Raw genomic sequence first — 17,289 nt, forward strand, 5'->3', positions numbered from 1 at the left:
CACACATTTTATTTCCTAGAGAAACATTGCATGACCTATAAGACTCTACATGCTTTTTGGTGTTCACCTGAAGAAGAAATGTACCCCTTCTTGCCAGATACTCTGATGTCTTCTCATTAAAGTATTATAGTCACACTGCTTTATAATTTTAATTACCGGTACAATTCCCTGTTACCTCCATAGCAGCTTCTTACCCCTTTACCTTTATAGGCAGCTGTCTTACATATAATGATATAAATGAATGTGTTATGTACAGTACTGTAGATGTAGATTCCATACAGTGTAATGTACATACATTGGAACCTGAAATTGTCACTTGTTGTTTTTGCATTGGAATTTGGAAGCGTCCAGTTACACATCTGCCTCTTATTCATGGCTGGATATAGAGGATCATCTTGCTCATTTTGATCTTTTTTCTATTATTGTTTTCTAATGTTAAATTTTTTTTCAGGAAAAGAAATTCCGCTTCCTACATCTAGGAATGATGGTATTATATTTCCATTATTCCATACAGCAGAACATACAATGTATCACAACGTTTCTAAAGGGCAATAGTTATTTTTAGAAGTACAGTTTATATCTCCTTCCACCCTCCTGTGAAGTAATGACTGAAGCTGTTGTCTACGTTCATCAGTCACAGTATTAGAGCCTTGTTTATCCCATTCATGTAGCATAGTAATAGGCAGCACAGCGGTGGGCACTGACAGGTCATGGGAAATATGTGGAATTTATTTCATTTTCAGACCGATAACAAGAGAACTGTGTCAGGCAGAGCAGGATAGGAAAATTGTAGAATACATAAAATATAATATTGAAAACAAACAAACAAACAAACAAACTGTTTAAGGGTAAATACAAACCAGAAGTGACAACATGTAAGATGGCATGAATGGAGATGTCTCCCTTCTAAGACTATATCTTTTGAAAAAGGAGATTAATATATAATTTTATGGGGAAAGTTCCAGGATAACTTAGTCATGTGGGCGGTCCTAATCAGTGATTGACAGCTCTCTAAATATCTGCACTCATACATAGGTATTGTTACGTTATGCACTCCGGCCGCACATGCTGGCCGTGAGCGCATGGTCCCCTTAACTTCTGCTGCCGGCGGGGATGGGACTCGCATCGTGGGACGTGCCCGCATGCGAGCCCCAGTCTGTCACTCTCCGGGTGTTTCTCTTGCCTCTGCCTCTCTGCTCCGGCACACATGTCCCCGTCCTCTAGGGCACGTGCGCCGGAGCTTTAAGATTTCAAGGGCCAGTTTATAAATTCCTCCACACTCCTCAGTTCCCTGCCGGATCTTTGTTGCCTTGAGCCTTTGAGAAAGAATTCCTGTTATTGCCTTGCCGTGTATCTGATTGTCAGGCCCAAGGCCTGATTATTAAAATCCTATATGTGTATTATAATTATAACTGTGTGATGTATTATCCAAGCCATGGGTGAGGGGTCATTCAGACTGTGGGCTTGTGTATTGCATTTTATTGGGGGTCTGGCTGTTTGTTTACATCTCCTTTGAAGTCAAAGGCTTTTTTGAAGTCATGCACTCTGGTCCCATCATATAATCAACCAGATAAGAGGGCCAGGGACAGAGATGCCCCCCTGGTGGGATCAGAGGGGAGGGGGGAATGGAGTCTCCATCCAAAAAGGCAGATATATAATATTTAACAATGCTAGACTCAGGGTGTTCGATGCTGTGCAACAAGCTGACAAGACCATCCTAAGAACAGCTGGACTCTCACTGACATGGACTGCTATATCATCATGCTGTAAGGACTTCATTTTTGCTTTCTGAACTTGCCTTGCCAAACTCTTATATATTTTTGTACCTGAATGTCATTTGTTTCTGTATTTTTATATAGTCAGCACTGTGATACCTTTTATCAGATTAAATGTTTAATCAATCATCTCTGGTCTTTGATCTCTAAATATATGAGCTCACCTTTCTGAAGGCAGCTCTAGTGGAAACACGTTTATCTAAGGGTTAATTTGGTGACTTGCTGGGACTAGTAGTGGATACCCAGAGGTCTGGCGGCTTTAACCCTTGCACCATCACACTCTCTCTAATGTCTTGGCTGGACCGATAGGGTGTGATTGTGACACTGATCCTTTGCTCTTGTGACTTGACCTTGCTCCTCTGCCGCCTGCCTACTGAACTCCTGCTTTGCTTTGACTATGCTACTGTGCCGCCTGCCCTTCTCCTATCCTGACTACGAGCTGCCTTATCCCTCCTGAGCCGCCTGTGTGGTCCAGCCATGCCAGGGGTAGCAACCTGGGTGCCGCCTGCAGCAGCAAGTCCATCCTGCTTTGCGGCGGGCTCTGGTGAAAACCAGCGGCACCTTAGACTCCACTCCCTGGTACAGTCCGATTCATCTGCCACACAGGTCCACCGGATCCACATCCACCGGGGTTCCTGTCTTCAGAAACGTGAGTGTTACAGGTATCTGACATTCACCAATTAGGACCGCCCACATGACTACTTTGCTAAGAATGAGCAGAGATTCACATGAATACATGACTGCAAGTAATACTGTAACATTTCTCTTAACACTACATATATATATACATGCAAATTTGCCCAGCTCCTCCTGATATATAATGCTGCCTGCAGTTCGGACTGCATTTTCAACGTACTTAGTTTTCTTTTTACAGCCATTTTCCACTTGAGAGGCTGCTCAGTAAATATTGGTATGTATTTTGACACATGAATGTTTCTTTTACAGGTGCTGCAAAGGGTTTTTTTTTTCACTTGGAAGTGCTGCCTGAAACACATCAGACTACCTATGGTCAAGTGCATACGTAGCATAGTGGCAGACCACGTGGCACTTATATGGCTTCTATGGGGCCCTTGGAGAGAGAAGAGGCCCCCTCCTGGTTGGTCCCATTTGTGACGGAATAGAGGGTAACCAGGCTCCCTAAATGAAGTACAAGCCCACTTTTTTTCCCTGATCTGTGTTTTGGGGAGCTGTCATGTGTGCATATTTGCCATATTAGTTTTGGCTATGACTGTTATGAATAAATAGGAATGGTAGTTTGTAGATTTTATTAGCCACGCTTTTAAGTAAGCAGAACATTTGGTAGGCACAGCCTGCCTTTTGTTTTATTAGTCTGGATACCATGATACTGTATCCTGTATATATTTATGTATATCAGTGTATTCATGACAAGATATTACTTTGTTATACTATAAACTATTTATTATGTCATTTACATGTCTTTTGAATTTAAACTGTACACACTACCTGTAAAAACTACCGTATATACTCGAGTATAAGCCGACCCGAATATAAGCCGAGGCCCCTAATTTCACCCCAAAAACCCAGGAAAAGTTATTGACTCGACTATAAGCCTGGGGTGGGAAATACAGCATCCCCCCCATGTCATCATCCCCCCCTATCATCATCCAGACCCCCGTCATTAACACCCCCGTCATCACCCCCCCTTCATCATCACCGCCTGTCATCATCCAGACCCCCGTCATTAACACCCCCGTCATCATTATCCTGTCATCCTCACCCTGTCATCCTCACCCTGTTATCATCACCCTGTCATCATCCCCCTTGTCATCATCCCCCTCCATCATCACCGCCTGTTAATCCCTTCACAGTGGTCTTCAACCTGCGGAGGTGAAAACCTCCGCAGCCGATGGCTATCCGGGCATGCTGGGAGATGTAGTTTTGCAACATCTGGAGGTCCGCAGGTTGAAGACCACTGAGAAGGGATTGACAGGCGGAGAGTTCACTCGAGTATAAGCTGAGGGGGGCGTTTTCAGCACGAAAATTCGTGCTGAAAAACTCGGCTTATACTCGAGTATACACGGTACCAGTTGTGACTAACTATTATGAATTGATGGAAAGATTTTGTTTTTAGACGTCTTGTTTATTTTTTAGCATATATAGCCATCCAGAATATATTTGTGAATAGAAAGGGTTAACTGATGATGTTAGCTGATTGGATAGCTGTAACACATGGTTCTTATATCAAGGGGTTATACAGGATAACATCACCACCTGAGAACAGGTTTGGTGCTTTGTTTTTCTAATCCTGCATAACCCCTTTAAGTATGGCTGTTTGCTTATAACCTTGGAACAACAATGGACGCCATGTGCACCTGAAACGCGTCACTATTTTTCTCTGCATGCTCATTTGTATTCTGCACAACTAATAAATAAATATGGAAATTAAGTGCACACCTCTGAGCCGGACAAGTTTATATTGCTGCCAGTGTTGGCCCACACCTATCCGTGAGTGCAGCGAGAATCCGCATGAGCTGAAGTTTCTATATTCTTCCTTAAAAAAAAAAAAACTATCGCACCTAAAAAAGTTATAACAATTGAATAGTTTCTGGTTAGAAAACACAGGTCTATGCTTTTTTTTCTTCTCAAACTGTCTGTGTTGCCTTTACTTGTTCTTTACCTGTGAAGTCTGATTGTCATTGCCATAGATGTTTCCACCTCCAGGGCTCACTTACTTGGCTCACTTACATGTTTCCTTCTGTAGTCTTCTTTCCTCAAATGGAATTAGATTAAAGCTACATGAAAGCCAGGGCACCTAAAAAGTCACAGCTACTTTTATTTATTTTTGTTTGTTGCGACTTAAAGTTTTCTTTCTTAGATTGATTTTTTTTTAGTAAAAATAACCCCACATACTTACCGTATTTATGGGTGTATAACACCTTTTAAGCTAAAGTATTAACCTAAAACCCTACCTGCATGTTATATGCCAATAAATCCTACTTTGGTCCCGCCAGCTACTGCTGGTCACTGTCTAAGTGGCCGCAGTCGGACTGTACAGACTGTAGATCTTGAAAAAGCGGCCGGCGCCACGGCCACTTTAAATCAGTTACGAGCAACGGCTGCCAGTACTTCCTTCCCCTTTCATCCCCTGCTTGCATTTAGTTTTTTTTTTCCCTTACATGACCGGCAGGCTCAGGTTTCGGCGGCGTCTAGGGCTTCGCTGCGTCAAGGATGTCACCCGTCAGTGTGCAGTCAGCCCCAGACGCAGCCTAAACCTGAGCCTGCCGGAGCGAGCAGGCCAGGTAATGGAAAAAAACTAACAAAAAACAAGCAGTGAGGGGAAAGATGTGTGAGGTGATCAGTGAGGGGAAAGATGTGTGTGTGTGTGTGGGGGAGGGGGGATCAGTAAGGGGAAAGATGTGGGGGGGGATCAGTGAGGGGAAAGATGGGGGGATCAGTGAGGGTAAAGATGTGTGTGTGGGGGCATCAGTGAGGGGAAAGATGTGTGAGGTGATCAGTGAGGGGAAAGATGTGTGTGTGTGTGTGTGGGGGGGGGGATCAGTTAGGGGAAATATGTGGGGGGGGATCAGTGAGGGGAAAGATGGGGGAGATCAGTGAGGGTAAAGATGTGTGTGGGGGGATCAGTGAGGGGAAAGATGTGTGGGGGGATCAGTCAGGGGAACGATTTGTGGGGTGGATCAGTTAGGGGAAAGATGTGTGGGGAGGTTCAGTTAGGGGAAAGATGTGTGGGGGATCAGTGAGGGGAAACGTGTGGGGGGATCAGAGGGGGGGGGAATTATGTAGCATAGAGGCTGATAAAGGGAGAGGCTAAGTTCAGAGCTTTCAAATAATTTATTAAAAATTTTGTTTTTTTTAACTAAAATTTCCTTATTTAAATGAGGGTGCGTGTTATACGCCAGTGCATGTTATACGCTAATAAATACAGTTACATTTCTAGTTATGGCTCTGGAAATCTATCTTCTTTGGGTAGTGTATATACTATATACATCTGCATGACCCGAAAGCCAATGGAAGAATGAAGGAACATTTGCCCAGATTTATCTAACTGTGTGAGAGGAAAAGTGGAGGGATTTCCCCACAGCAACCAATCACAGCTCAGCTTTCACTTTACCAGAGCTCGTTAGCTGAGCTGTGATTGGTTGCTGAGGGGGAATCCCTCCACTTTTTCTCTCACACAGTTGATAAATCTGGGCAATTGTTTGGTCTGATGAGTCTCAATTCCAGTTGCAACATCCAGGTGGCAGGGGCAAAATTTGGCATAAAGAACAAAAAGGAAAGAATCCATCCCACCTTGTATCAATGGTACAGGCTGGTGGTGGTGTTATGGTGTGTGTGGGGGCATTTCAACCCGGTACTAGCAAGATGTATGTAATAAAGTGGCCAGTGAGTATATACGGTAACATTCAATTCTTTACTTGCGTACCATGTCTTAACTAAAACTCCTTTTGTTAAAGGAACAAAAAAAAAAAAAAATGACAGACTAAGAATCCAATCTGCGGCAGCTTTATCTGACATCTAGAACTGAAATCAGTCACAAATGTGATGCATATGATAATCCGTCTCCTCTTTTATGTGCCGTGTTGAGATTCCCCCCAGATGTTATGTAGCTTTGTTCTTTCTTTTTGTATAGCCGCCTTTCTGAAGATAACTGATCCATCAAGCAGCAAATCTGCTATCTAATGATGTTACAGAGCTGTGGGCTTACGTCTGACTTCTGTGCTCAGATCAAATGGCAGGGGAGAAATCTCCTGACTTTTTCATTACAGACAGTCAGCATGACGTTACTGTCTCGCTGTTCTGGTAATCCAGGACTTTCTTACACTGCACATCAGAATTTAAATTTGATGGAGAGACAACTGCAAGTCATACACAAGAACATCTGACTCATGTCCGGGCTTTGATCTGTTGTTGTCTGATCAGTTGTGGCAAAAAAACTAATAAAAGGGTTTTTAAATAGCAAAACAGCATGTAAATTCATGTTTCCAAAATAAATTAGATTACATTAAAAAATAAATAGTGGTGCAGTAGTTCTAACTTCAAATTTAGCATTTATGCTGCTGTGGGTTTTACATCTTAAAGTCAAGGGTTTAAAAAAGGAAAAAAAACAAACAAAAAAAACCATGTAAATAATGAAATGTTTGAATGGGAATTAGTAAATTCTTGTAGATTAGCATTGCACATATGGACATTAAAGGGGTACTCCAAAGTATAATGGATAAGATGTCTGATCACAGAAGTCCCGGCACTGGGTGCAGCAGCTGAGGCTTGTGACATCACGATCACGCCCTGCTCATGATGTCACTGCCACACCCCCTCGATGCAAGTCTAAGGGAGGGGGCGTGGCGGCCACCACGCCCCCTCCCATAGACTCGCATTGAAGGGGCATGGCAGTGACATCATGAGCAGGGCGTGACCGTGACTGCACGAGTCTCCACCCTGCATCGCAAGTCATCCGGCATGGAGCAAAGTTCGCTCCGTGCATCGGATATCTGGTGTGTCGCAGCCGAGATCAGACATCTTATTCCCTATCCTAAGGTAAAATATGAGGCTTTAGGCACTTGATCAATACTACAGAGCTGTAGAGGAGACTGGGCAAGACAAATGTAAGTTAATAAGTCTGGGGTCTAAGTTAATTAAAGAGTACCTGTCATCAACTAAACTTTCCCCTCCCCATCTGTCCCTTACTGCCTATCCCTGTGTTTATTGAGGTTTAAAACGCTGTGGAAATACCTTTTTTATCCCTCTTCATTAGCTCAGGAGCACTGTCTTTCTGAGGGGTGGAAGGAGGCAGGTCCCGGCAGGCATGATGTCACATGAAGCCTGGCCGGGACTCTGCTTCTGCCAGTCTTCCTGTATGCTGCTCTACCTCTGCAGCAGTGTTTCCCAACCAGGGTACCTCCAGCTGTTGCAAAACTACAACTCCCAGCATGCCCAGACAGCCAATAGCTCTGCAGTGTGCATACAGACTAAGTACAGGGGAGGGACGGCAGCCTCTGTCTCTCTCTCTCCTGTGTCTCTCTGCACAAAAAGTCAATGCTGAGATCCAGGGGCGTTGGGAGCAATTACAGAGGCAGTAATTAAGATGAATGTCTGGGGGGGGGGACACAGAGCAGAGAGTGCAGTGAGATAATACAATGTATAAGATAACGTGTGGTGAGGGGCAGGGAGAACACAGAGCAGGGGGGAGGGGGAGGTGACTGGCCTCTGTTATATGAGAGGCATGTGCAGGCTTGTAGCTCAAGGTGCTGCTCCAGGCTGGGTGCGAGTCCTGAGCGGAGAGTACTGAACTTCCTGTGGAAGGACCAGAGCCCTTTCAGCATTAGTCCTAAAAGCTGTACACTTACTATGAAAAGCATAGGAAGCTGCCTGCAGACCAGGCATAGAAGAGAGACCCCTAGTGGCCAAAAGTATAAAATGAAAAAACTGGTATAAATATTAATATTTTTTAATGAAGATATATTACAATATGTCTTCATTAATGATTATGAACAACATATTAAAAGTTTTTGTTGATGACAGGTACTCTTTAAGGGATCAAGTCTGGGGTCTTCAATTATTTAGGAGTCTGGTCCAGGGTCTCACTTTATATATGGTCTTTTGCCTGTGTTTTTTTTCTTGAGTCTCAATTTCTGTGGTCTGGTCTGTATTCTGGTCTGGCTTGGGATCTGAATTTAGGGGTCTAAGGTTTGAATGTAGGAGTCTGGTTGGGAATCTGAATTATTGTTGCTTATGAAATTTGGATGGGATCCAGAAATTTGGGGGCAAATTAGTATAGGCAATAAAAGAAGAAAAGGTCCAAGATCATTTTTGCAAATAAGGGTCAGAAAATTGGGCCAGGGGTTAGTGCTAGAGATGAGTGAATTTTTGAAAAATTCGATTCAGCCGATTTGCCGAATTTTCTAAAAAAAATTTGGTTTGGTCCAAATTTATTTGCAGCGAATATGTATTAAAAAAGGCTATTTCTGGCCTACAGAGAGCCTCAATAGGGTTGTATAACACTTTGCCGTGCTATAATACGCATAAGGTGTGTGCTGGGTTAGTGAAATAATACTGTTATTCAGTATGACATGCAGATTAGAGGTGTCACTATTAGAATCACTGTCGCAGAGTGGCACAATCACAGAGTCTGGAGGTGGCATCAGTATGAGGAGACAATATAGTGGCTGAATGACACAGCGTGGAGGTGGCGGCAACATGAGGAGACCATATAGTAGCTGAATGACACAGCCTGGAGTTGGCGGCAGCATGAGGAGACCATATAGTGGCTGAATGATGCAGCCTGGAGTTGGCAGCAGCATGAGGAGACCATTTAGTGGCTGAATGACACAGCCTGGAGTTGGCGGCAGCATGAGGAGACCATTTAGTGGCTGAATGACTCAGCCTGGAGGTGGCAACAGCCTGACGAGACCATAGGGCCTCACAATTGAAAAGATTAAAGATATTTTTTAACATTTAAATTGAAGATTTCAAATAGATGAGCTTCAAAAGTTTTATTTAATATTCCAGCAGAATGAGGAGACCACATGGCGGTACAGTGACACAGCCTGGAGGCGGCGGAAGCATGAGGAGACCATATAGTGGCTGAATTACACAGCCTGTTGTTTGCGGCAGCATGGGGAGACCATAAAGTGGCTGAATGACACAACCTGAAGTTGGCAGCGGCATGAGGAGACCATATAGTGGCTGAATGACACAGCCTGGAGTTGGCGGCAGCAAGAACAGACCATATAGTGGCTGAATGACACAGCCTGGAGTTGGTGGCAGCATGAGGAGACCATATAGTGGCCGATTGACATAGCCTAGAGTTGACGTCAGCATGAGGAGACCATATAGTGCCTGAATGACACAGTGTGGAGGTGGTGGCAGCATACGGAGATCATATAGTGGTTGAATGACACAGCCTGGAGGTGGCAGAAGCATGAGGAAAACATATGGTGGCAGAATGAGACAGCGTGGAGGTGGCAGCAGCATGAGACCATATAGTTGCAGAATGGGACAGCCTGGAGGTGGCAGCAGCATGAGGAGAACATATGGTGACAGAATGAGACAGCCGGGAGCTGGCATCATCATGAGGAGGACATATGGTGGAAGTATGAGACAGCCTGGAGGTGGCATCAGCAGCATCAAGAGTCCTGAAAGTGACCCGGTGACATAGTGAGGCGGTGGGTGGCAATACCAGTACCCAGTGACGATGGTGGGTGAAAAAAGGAGAACTTGGCAACAGAGGTGTTATCAGGTGAATAGCAGGATCAAAACAGTAGCTGAGGCACATAGGCAGAAGAAATCGGTCTCTTTTGTAAAAGTGTCAGTGTGCACAAGTAAGTATTGAGGATATGCATTACGTAAAACTTAACTTTTAATAATATTCTTAGGATAAAATATATGTACTCAACATTTTTTTGAAGTCAAACAAAAGGAAAGGTGTGCAAAAAACACCATGTACCACCTACTAGTGTTGCTCGCGAATATTCGCAATGCGAATTTTATTCGCAAATATTCGCGAATATAGCACTATATATTCGTAATTACGAACATTCGTTTTTTTGTTTTTTTCTTCACAGTACACATCACAGTGGTCACCCCTCTCTGCTTCCAGCTTGTGTGGTGTAAAGAAGGCTCTAATACTACTGTGTGAGACTGGCGTGCAAATTTTCGCATATGCGAAAATGTGCATATGCTAATTTTCGCATATGCAAATTTTCGCTTATGCAAATTTTTGTATATGCAAACTTTCGCATACGTGAATTTTCGCATATGCGAAAATAAAACGAGAATATTACGAATATGCGAATTTAGCGAATATATGACGAATATTCATCCATATATTCGCGAATATTCTCGAATTCGAATATGGCCTATGCCGCTCAACACTACCACCTACACCAAGTATTGATGTGATGCAAAGATGTGGTGTCCCAGTACAGGTACATTGTGTCAAGGTATTGTAGGCCCTGTCAGATCGAGACCTCCAGTGTCCTGGGGGCTCCCCTGCAGGGACTCAACCATTTCTAATGTGTATTTGTACTGTTATAACTTAGCAATTCGTTATTAGGTGTCTGTAGCTTTAAGTATGTTACCTAGCAACCTCATGCTTAGTCAGGGTATGTGAGCGTGGAGGACTGAGGGCTAGACTAAACTTTTGTGTAAGGTGTTATAATATGTTCTTACTTGTATGTAACTTTATTGTAAATCCTAAAGGGGATACAGACAACTCTATGATCCACAGCTGCCTGGCCAATGAGCTTTAGTTTAGCCTTCCCTTATAAGGGGTGGCATTTCCTGTGTAGAGGAGTTCAGGAGAGTAGAGGTGTGGAGGAGTAAAGGAGTTGAGTTGAGTTGAGTTCAGAGTGCAGAGTGAAGAATCCGCAGAGGAGTGAGAGAAAAGATGAGAGAGAGATAAGAAAAGCATGAAGTAACCCCAACTAATAGCAAGCCTTTACTTTAGCCTTGATCAGAGAATTCCTAAAGGACAATTCATTATCTCCTGGCGAAAAGCCACAAATCTACCGACACTTCAGTAAGTGACTTTAATCTCAAGCCTAATATAGCGCAGACCTAAAACTCCTAGTCCGGCCGTAAGAGCCAAGCATATATGCAATATCAAGTCCAGGCACTGCAAACTGTGTGGTTCTCTAGAGACTGTCTGTTAAACCTTTGGGAGACTTTGGTTGAGCGCTGTGGAGATTGTACCACCTATCTTCAAGTTAGTAAAGCCTCCGTTAAACTGCAACCTGGTGTGGAGTCAATTCTTTCTTTGCTAGCCTGTGGGGAGACGGAGTTCCCCGGACCTGTAGTACCCCGGGAGATACCAAGACTACAGTGGCGTCACGTGACATTAAGGGTTAATACCATCCGACCCTGGGTTCATAACCCCCCCCCCCCAAGAACCAAGTAGCTAACCCCAGCGTAGTGGCGGTCGCGGGTTTCCCTCGTGGTTACCACAAAGACGTCTAAAAGGTGAAAGGGTACAATGTATGGTTCATTGTAACTGGTGGGGTAAAAAACTTCCCCTGTAAGGCCCTACTCTCGCACTATTAATTCCCTTCTTGGCAAGTGTTACTTGCCCTAAAAAAGGGCGGCCCCACACAGGAACCTCTCCCTATTTCCACCTGCAAACACTGCCATTTCCCAGGGTGTTTAGGTGGAAAGAGGGAGAGGTTCCTATGTGGGGCCACCCTTTTTAATACGAGTAACAATTTCCTCGAAAAGGTGGAAGGAAACAACGTATTGTCCATTGTAGCAGGTGGGGGTAAAAAATTCTTGGCAAGTGTTACTCGACCCTTTTCCAACTCTGCTAGTTGCGGCCACAAATCAAGTTTGGCTGCCCAAAAGTCCAGCGGATCTTCAAGGTGTGTTGGCATGGTCATGTCAAGGTATGCCACCACCTGCTGGTTCAGGTCCTGCTCCAGGTCTACCTGCTGCTGATGAGTTGCTTCACTATGCGGGTGAAGAAAGCTACTCATCAATGACTGTAGACTCAGGCTGCTGCTGATGGAGCTGGTACTGCTCCTGCCACCCCACCCCTCCCCAGCAGCCATGGCAGTGGAATGTGAGCGTAGAGGGCCCCTCGAGTCAGACCTGCGAGATGATGGTGAAGATAGACATCAGCCAACTGACTAAGTAGGATGTCTCTGTAGTAGGTCAGTTTGTCCTCCCTCTCAGTGGGTGTAAAAAAAGACCCCCATTTTGTGCCGGTAGCGAGGGTCCAATAAGGTGGAGTCACTACGCAAGCAAGTGAGCATGCATCGTGCCATTTGTGCAAGTGACTCAAAGGGACTCCATCTTCACTGCATACTGCCACGGTGTGTCTGGGTTCTAAGTCTCACCTTCCTCATAACCCTCTAGCTGCTCATGCTCCTCCTCTCCTGTCAGATGAATAGAAAAACCTTGCGAAACATCTTGCAAAACCTAAACTGTGCTCAACTGTGCCCCTCCCCTCCTCCAGTTCAGCCCCCACAGGGCTCATGTGGCCGTGAGATGTAGGCGCCACCTCTCCAGTGCCCTGACCAACCATTGTCTCCAACACGATACGTGTTGTAGTAAATTAAGCAGTGGAATGACGTTGTTCATCCCATTATCCTGGCAACTGACTAATAATGTGGCTTCCTCAAAGTGCCTGAGCAAACGGCAGGTGTCACATATGAGCTGCCACTGGTTGACATTGAAGTTACACAGGGGAGTCCCCCTATCCGCTTGGATCATCAAGAAATCGATGATTGCTTTTCTCTGTTCGTATAGTCGGTCCAACATATGGAGGGTGGAATGTGTGGAAACGTTGCAAATCAGACTATGTTGGGGGATACCGTTATGACGCTGCAGATCAAGGAAGGTGTGCTTTGCAGTGTACGAGTGGCTGAAGTGCATGAAAAGTTTCCTTCCCATTGTTAGGATGTCTTGCAGATGGGGGGAAACACTTCAGGAACCGCTTGACAACCAGATTGAACACGTGTGCCATGCAGGGCGCATGTCTCAGGCTTCCTTGTCGCAGCGCAGACAAGATGTTCTTCCCGTTGTTGGTTACATGGTTCCCATTTCCAGTTTTCGAGGAGTAAGCCATGATTCGATTTCTTGATGAATGACTTTTAGCAGTTCCTCCCTTGTGTTACTCCGTTCGCCAAGGCAAACCATGTGAAGAACAGCGTGACACCGCCATGCCCTGCACACATGGTATGCTGGAGGGGCACTGAGACTTGTCCGTGCAGTGGAGGATGAGGAGGCGGAGTCGCACACTGTCACAGGACCAACGACCTGAAAGCGTGGAGGCAGAAGCGGCGTGACCTGTCCAAATTGCTGTTGTGGCTGTGCAGGAACCACATTCACCCAGTGGGCCGTAAAGAACATGTATTGTCCCTGACTGAAGTTACAGCTCCACACGTTGGCGCTGTAATGCAAATTGGTACACACTGACAGGCTCAAGGACTGGCCCACCTTCTGTTCCGCAAAATTGTGCAGGGCTGGTACTGCCTTCTTTGCAAAGAAATGATGGCTTGGGAATCTTCACCTTGGCTTGCTACTAGCCATCAGTTCTCTGAAAGGTGCAGAGTCCACCATTTGAAAATGGAGGGACTGCCGCACCAGCAACTTGGTCAGGAGCACATTCAGCTTCTGCGACGTTGGATGAGTGGGCGCATACTGTTGTCTCTTAGACACCACATCGGAGTCTCGGTTCTCCCTTTATGTTGATGCTGCATATGTTGACGCAGGGCCGTGGTGCCAACATTGGGACCCTGTCCACGCTTCACCTTCTGCCGACACATCTTGCATATGGCCAGGTTAACATTCTCCGGATGCTTGAAGAAAAACTGCCACACCCCCAAGTAGCTGATTTTCCCACACACAGTCCGCACAGTTTGACTGGTACTGCCGCAGGCTCCAGGATTCCACTACCTCCCGGGAATGTAGGCTGCCGCTTAGCAGGTGGTCTACCCCGGGCATGTTTGGCTCCAGACTTTTCACTTCGTCCACTATGCTGACTGTCAACCATGCTACCACCTTGCTGGCTCAGCTGTTGCCTCACGGGCAACCTACAGTCCTCTTCTGATGATGATGAAGCCCCTTCTGCACCGGACTCCCAAGTACGATCGGCTTTATCATCATCGATTTGTGTCTGCAAGTCACTGATGTGTTCCACAACAGTGTCTGCTTCAGGAGCCTGAATGCTCGCAACACCACCTCCCACGCCACTCTCCTCATCACTACTTGCCGCCCAGCAGAAGAAGCGGCGAAAGTCTCCTCCACTTCTTGGCTGGGCAGTAGCTGCTGACTGTCCTCTATTAGATCGTCCTCCTTAAATAGTGGAGCTGAACCAACAGCATAAGATACTTCTGTGGCGGAGGGAACAGCATAGGACAGAGGCAATGGACAGGAACTGCTCCTGGGCCATTCCAACTGAGGGTAGTGTCTGAGGAACCCACCGACTGTTGACTGGGGGTGTCAGATGTCACTTGTGATGAAGTGGATGACCGTGTTAATCAATCAATGACAACAGATGGGTTGCTGGTCGTGACCCGACGGCTAGCTGATACCGGGTATTCAGGCCTCTCACTGCGACACCTGCGGCCACTCCCCCCTAGTCTGCTGCGACCTCTGCCTGATGAATTTAGGCCTCTGCCACTCCTCTGTGAATGTCATGGCACTTCTCTGCCTGACATACTTTAAGCAGTATTTGTCTACAACACCAGCAGGTGTTTACTTTTGGCTAGCCTTTCACAGTATCTAGGCCCTTAAGACTTTAACAGGAACAAAATGGTACACCACATAGATGTATGTATGTGGTATGCACATATGAGGGGAAGATAATCCGGTCCAGTAGGTTTAAAACAGTATTTTTCTACAACACCAGCAGGTGTGTACTTTTGGCTAGCCTTTCACAGTATCTAGGCCCTTAAGACTTTAACAGGAACAAAATGGTTCACCACTTAGATGTACGTATGGGGTATGCACTTATGAGGGGAGGACAATGCGCTCCAGTACGCTTAAAACAGTATTTGTCTACAACACCAGTAGGTGTGTACTTTTGGCTAGCCTTTCACAGTATCTAGGCCCTTAAGACTTTAACAGGAACAAAATGGTTCACCACTTAGATGTACGTATGGGGTATGCACTTATGAGGGGAGGACAATGCGCTCCAGTACGCTTAAAACAGCATTTGTCTACAACACCAGTAGGTGTGTACTTTTGGCTATCCTTTCACAGCATCTAGGCCCTTAAGACTTTAACAGGAACAAAATGGTACACCACTTAGATGTACATATGTGGTATGCATATATGAGGGGAAGATAATCCGGTCCAGTGCGTTTAAAACATTATTTGTCTACAACACCAGCAGGTGTGTACTATTGGCTGGCCTTTCACAGAATCTAAGCCCATAAGACTTTAACAGGAACAAAATTGTACACCACTTAGATGTACATATGTGGTATGCACTTATGAGGGGAGGACAATGCGCTCCAGTATGCTTAAAACAGTATTTGTCTACAACACCAGCAGGTGTGTAAACTTTTGGCTGGCCTTTCACAGTATTTAGGCCCTTAAGACTTTAACAGGAAGAAAATGGTACACCACTTAGATGTATGCTCAGGTTACAATTAATAGAGGACAATATGCTTTTAGTGCTCTGCTCACCCTAACTGGCTGGCCACTATTAGCTTTTCAGTTGTTTCACACACCAGTGCTGCAGCACACGGTCGCTGTGTACTACACCCAAAATTGCACTCTCTCTCTCAGTCTCACTCCCTTCCCTATCAGTGCTTCTAGGCTGGATTTGGGCTTGAGGTGAATCACTGTTGTAAAAATGCTTTTCTGTGCAACACACACTGCTGTCTGTCCCTCTCTCTCTGTGTAATAGAATGCTGATGTTATTGGCCGCAAGATGGCTGCCGATTATATAGGGCTGTGACATCAAAGGGGTGGCTGGCTGCTGATGGGCTGCATGCTGCGTGGAATTCAGGGTCATGCCGCCGACCCTTGTTCCTGCCTTCACAGGATTTCTTGCCCCATGTCCTCACATGTGGATCCGCCATTTTATATGCCCGGCCCCTGAAGCCTGGACTGCACTAAATGGAGTTTAATGAAGTGGTTCGCGGCGATATTCGCATTCGTTACGAATAGAATTTTTCCTGAAATTTGTAATGAATTCGGATTCGTCAGATTTGATTCGCTCATACCTAGTTAGTGCATGAAATCATTTGCCTTGGCTCCTGATCCTGGGGCTTGAGACAACACAGCAGAAAGAGCAGGGGAAGCAGAGGGCCATGATATCCTGTTGCATGGTTATGCTATGACCCTGCCAGCTGAGCAGAAGCATTACAGTGACCTGTGCCCGCTTGCACCTGACATTGTTTCCTCATGAAAAAAAACAAAAGGCCTTCAGATGGACAGATTAACTGGAATACGATGAGAAGCATAAAATTCTCTGATTATTCTTGGAACATAAATATTCCCCTATTGGTCCAAAATCTCTCCAGGCAGTTAAATATTGCAGGACCCCACAGGATAAGAAGCAGGAGTCCCTTCTCGGTCAGAATACTTATATTATTGACATATGGAGAACTGGATGAATGTATAATGAATACAGCAACTTGGAGGTGACTTTGATTTTGATGTTGTATAGTCCAGGTATCTTAGTGCTAGTTTCTAGTGTTGAGCGGCATAGGCCATATTCGAATTCGCGACTATTCGTCATATATTCGCGAATATTCGCATATTCGTAATATTCCCGTTTTATTTTCGCATATGCGAAAATCCGTGTATGCGAAAATTACCATATGCGAAAATTAGCATATACAAAAATCAGCATAAGCGAAAATTCGCATATGTAAATTTTCGCATATGCGAAAATTCACACACCAGTCTCACACAGTAGTATTAGAGCCTTCTTTACACCACACAAGCTGGAAGCAGAGAGGGGTGATCACTGTGATGTGTACTGTGAAAGAAAAAAAAAAACGAATATTCGTAATTACGAATATATAGCGCTATATTCGCGAATATTTGCGAATTCGCGAATATGCGATATTCGCGAATAAAATTCGCA

This window comes from Hyla sarda, chromosome 2, assembly GCF_029499605.1.
Source record: "Hyla sarda isolate aHylSar1 chromosome 2, aHylSar1.hap1, whole genome shotgun sequence".
In the NCBI taxonomy this organism is placed as follows: Eukaryota; Metazoa; Chordata; class Amphibia; order Anura; family Hylidae; genus Hyla; species Hyla sarda.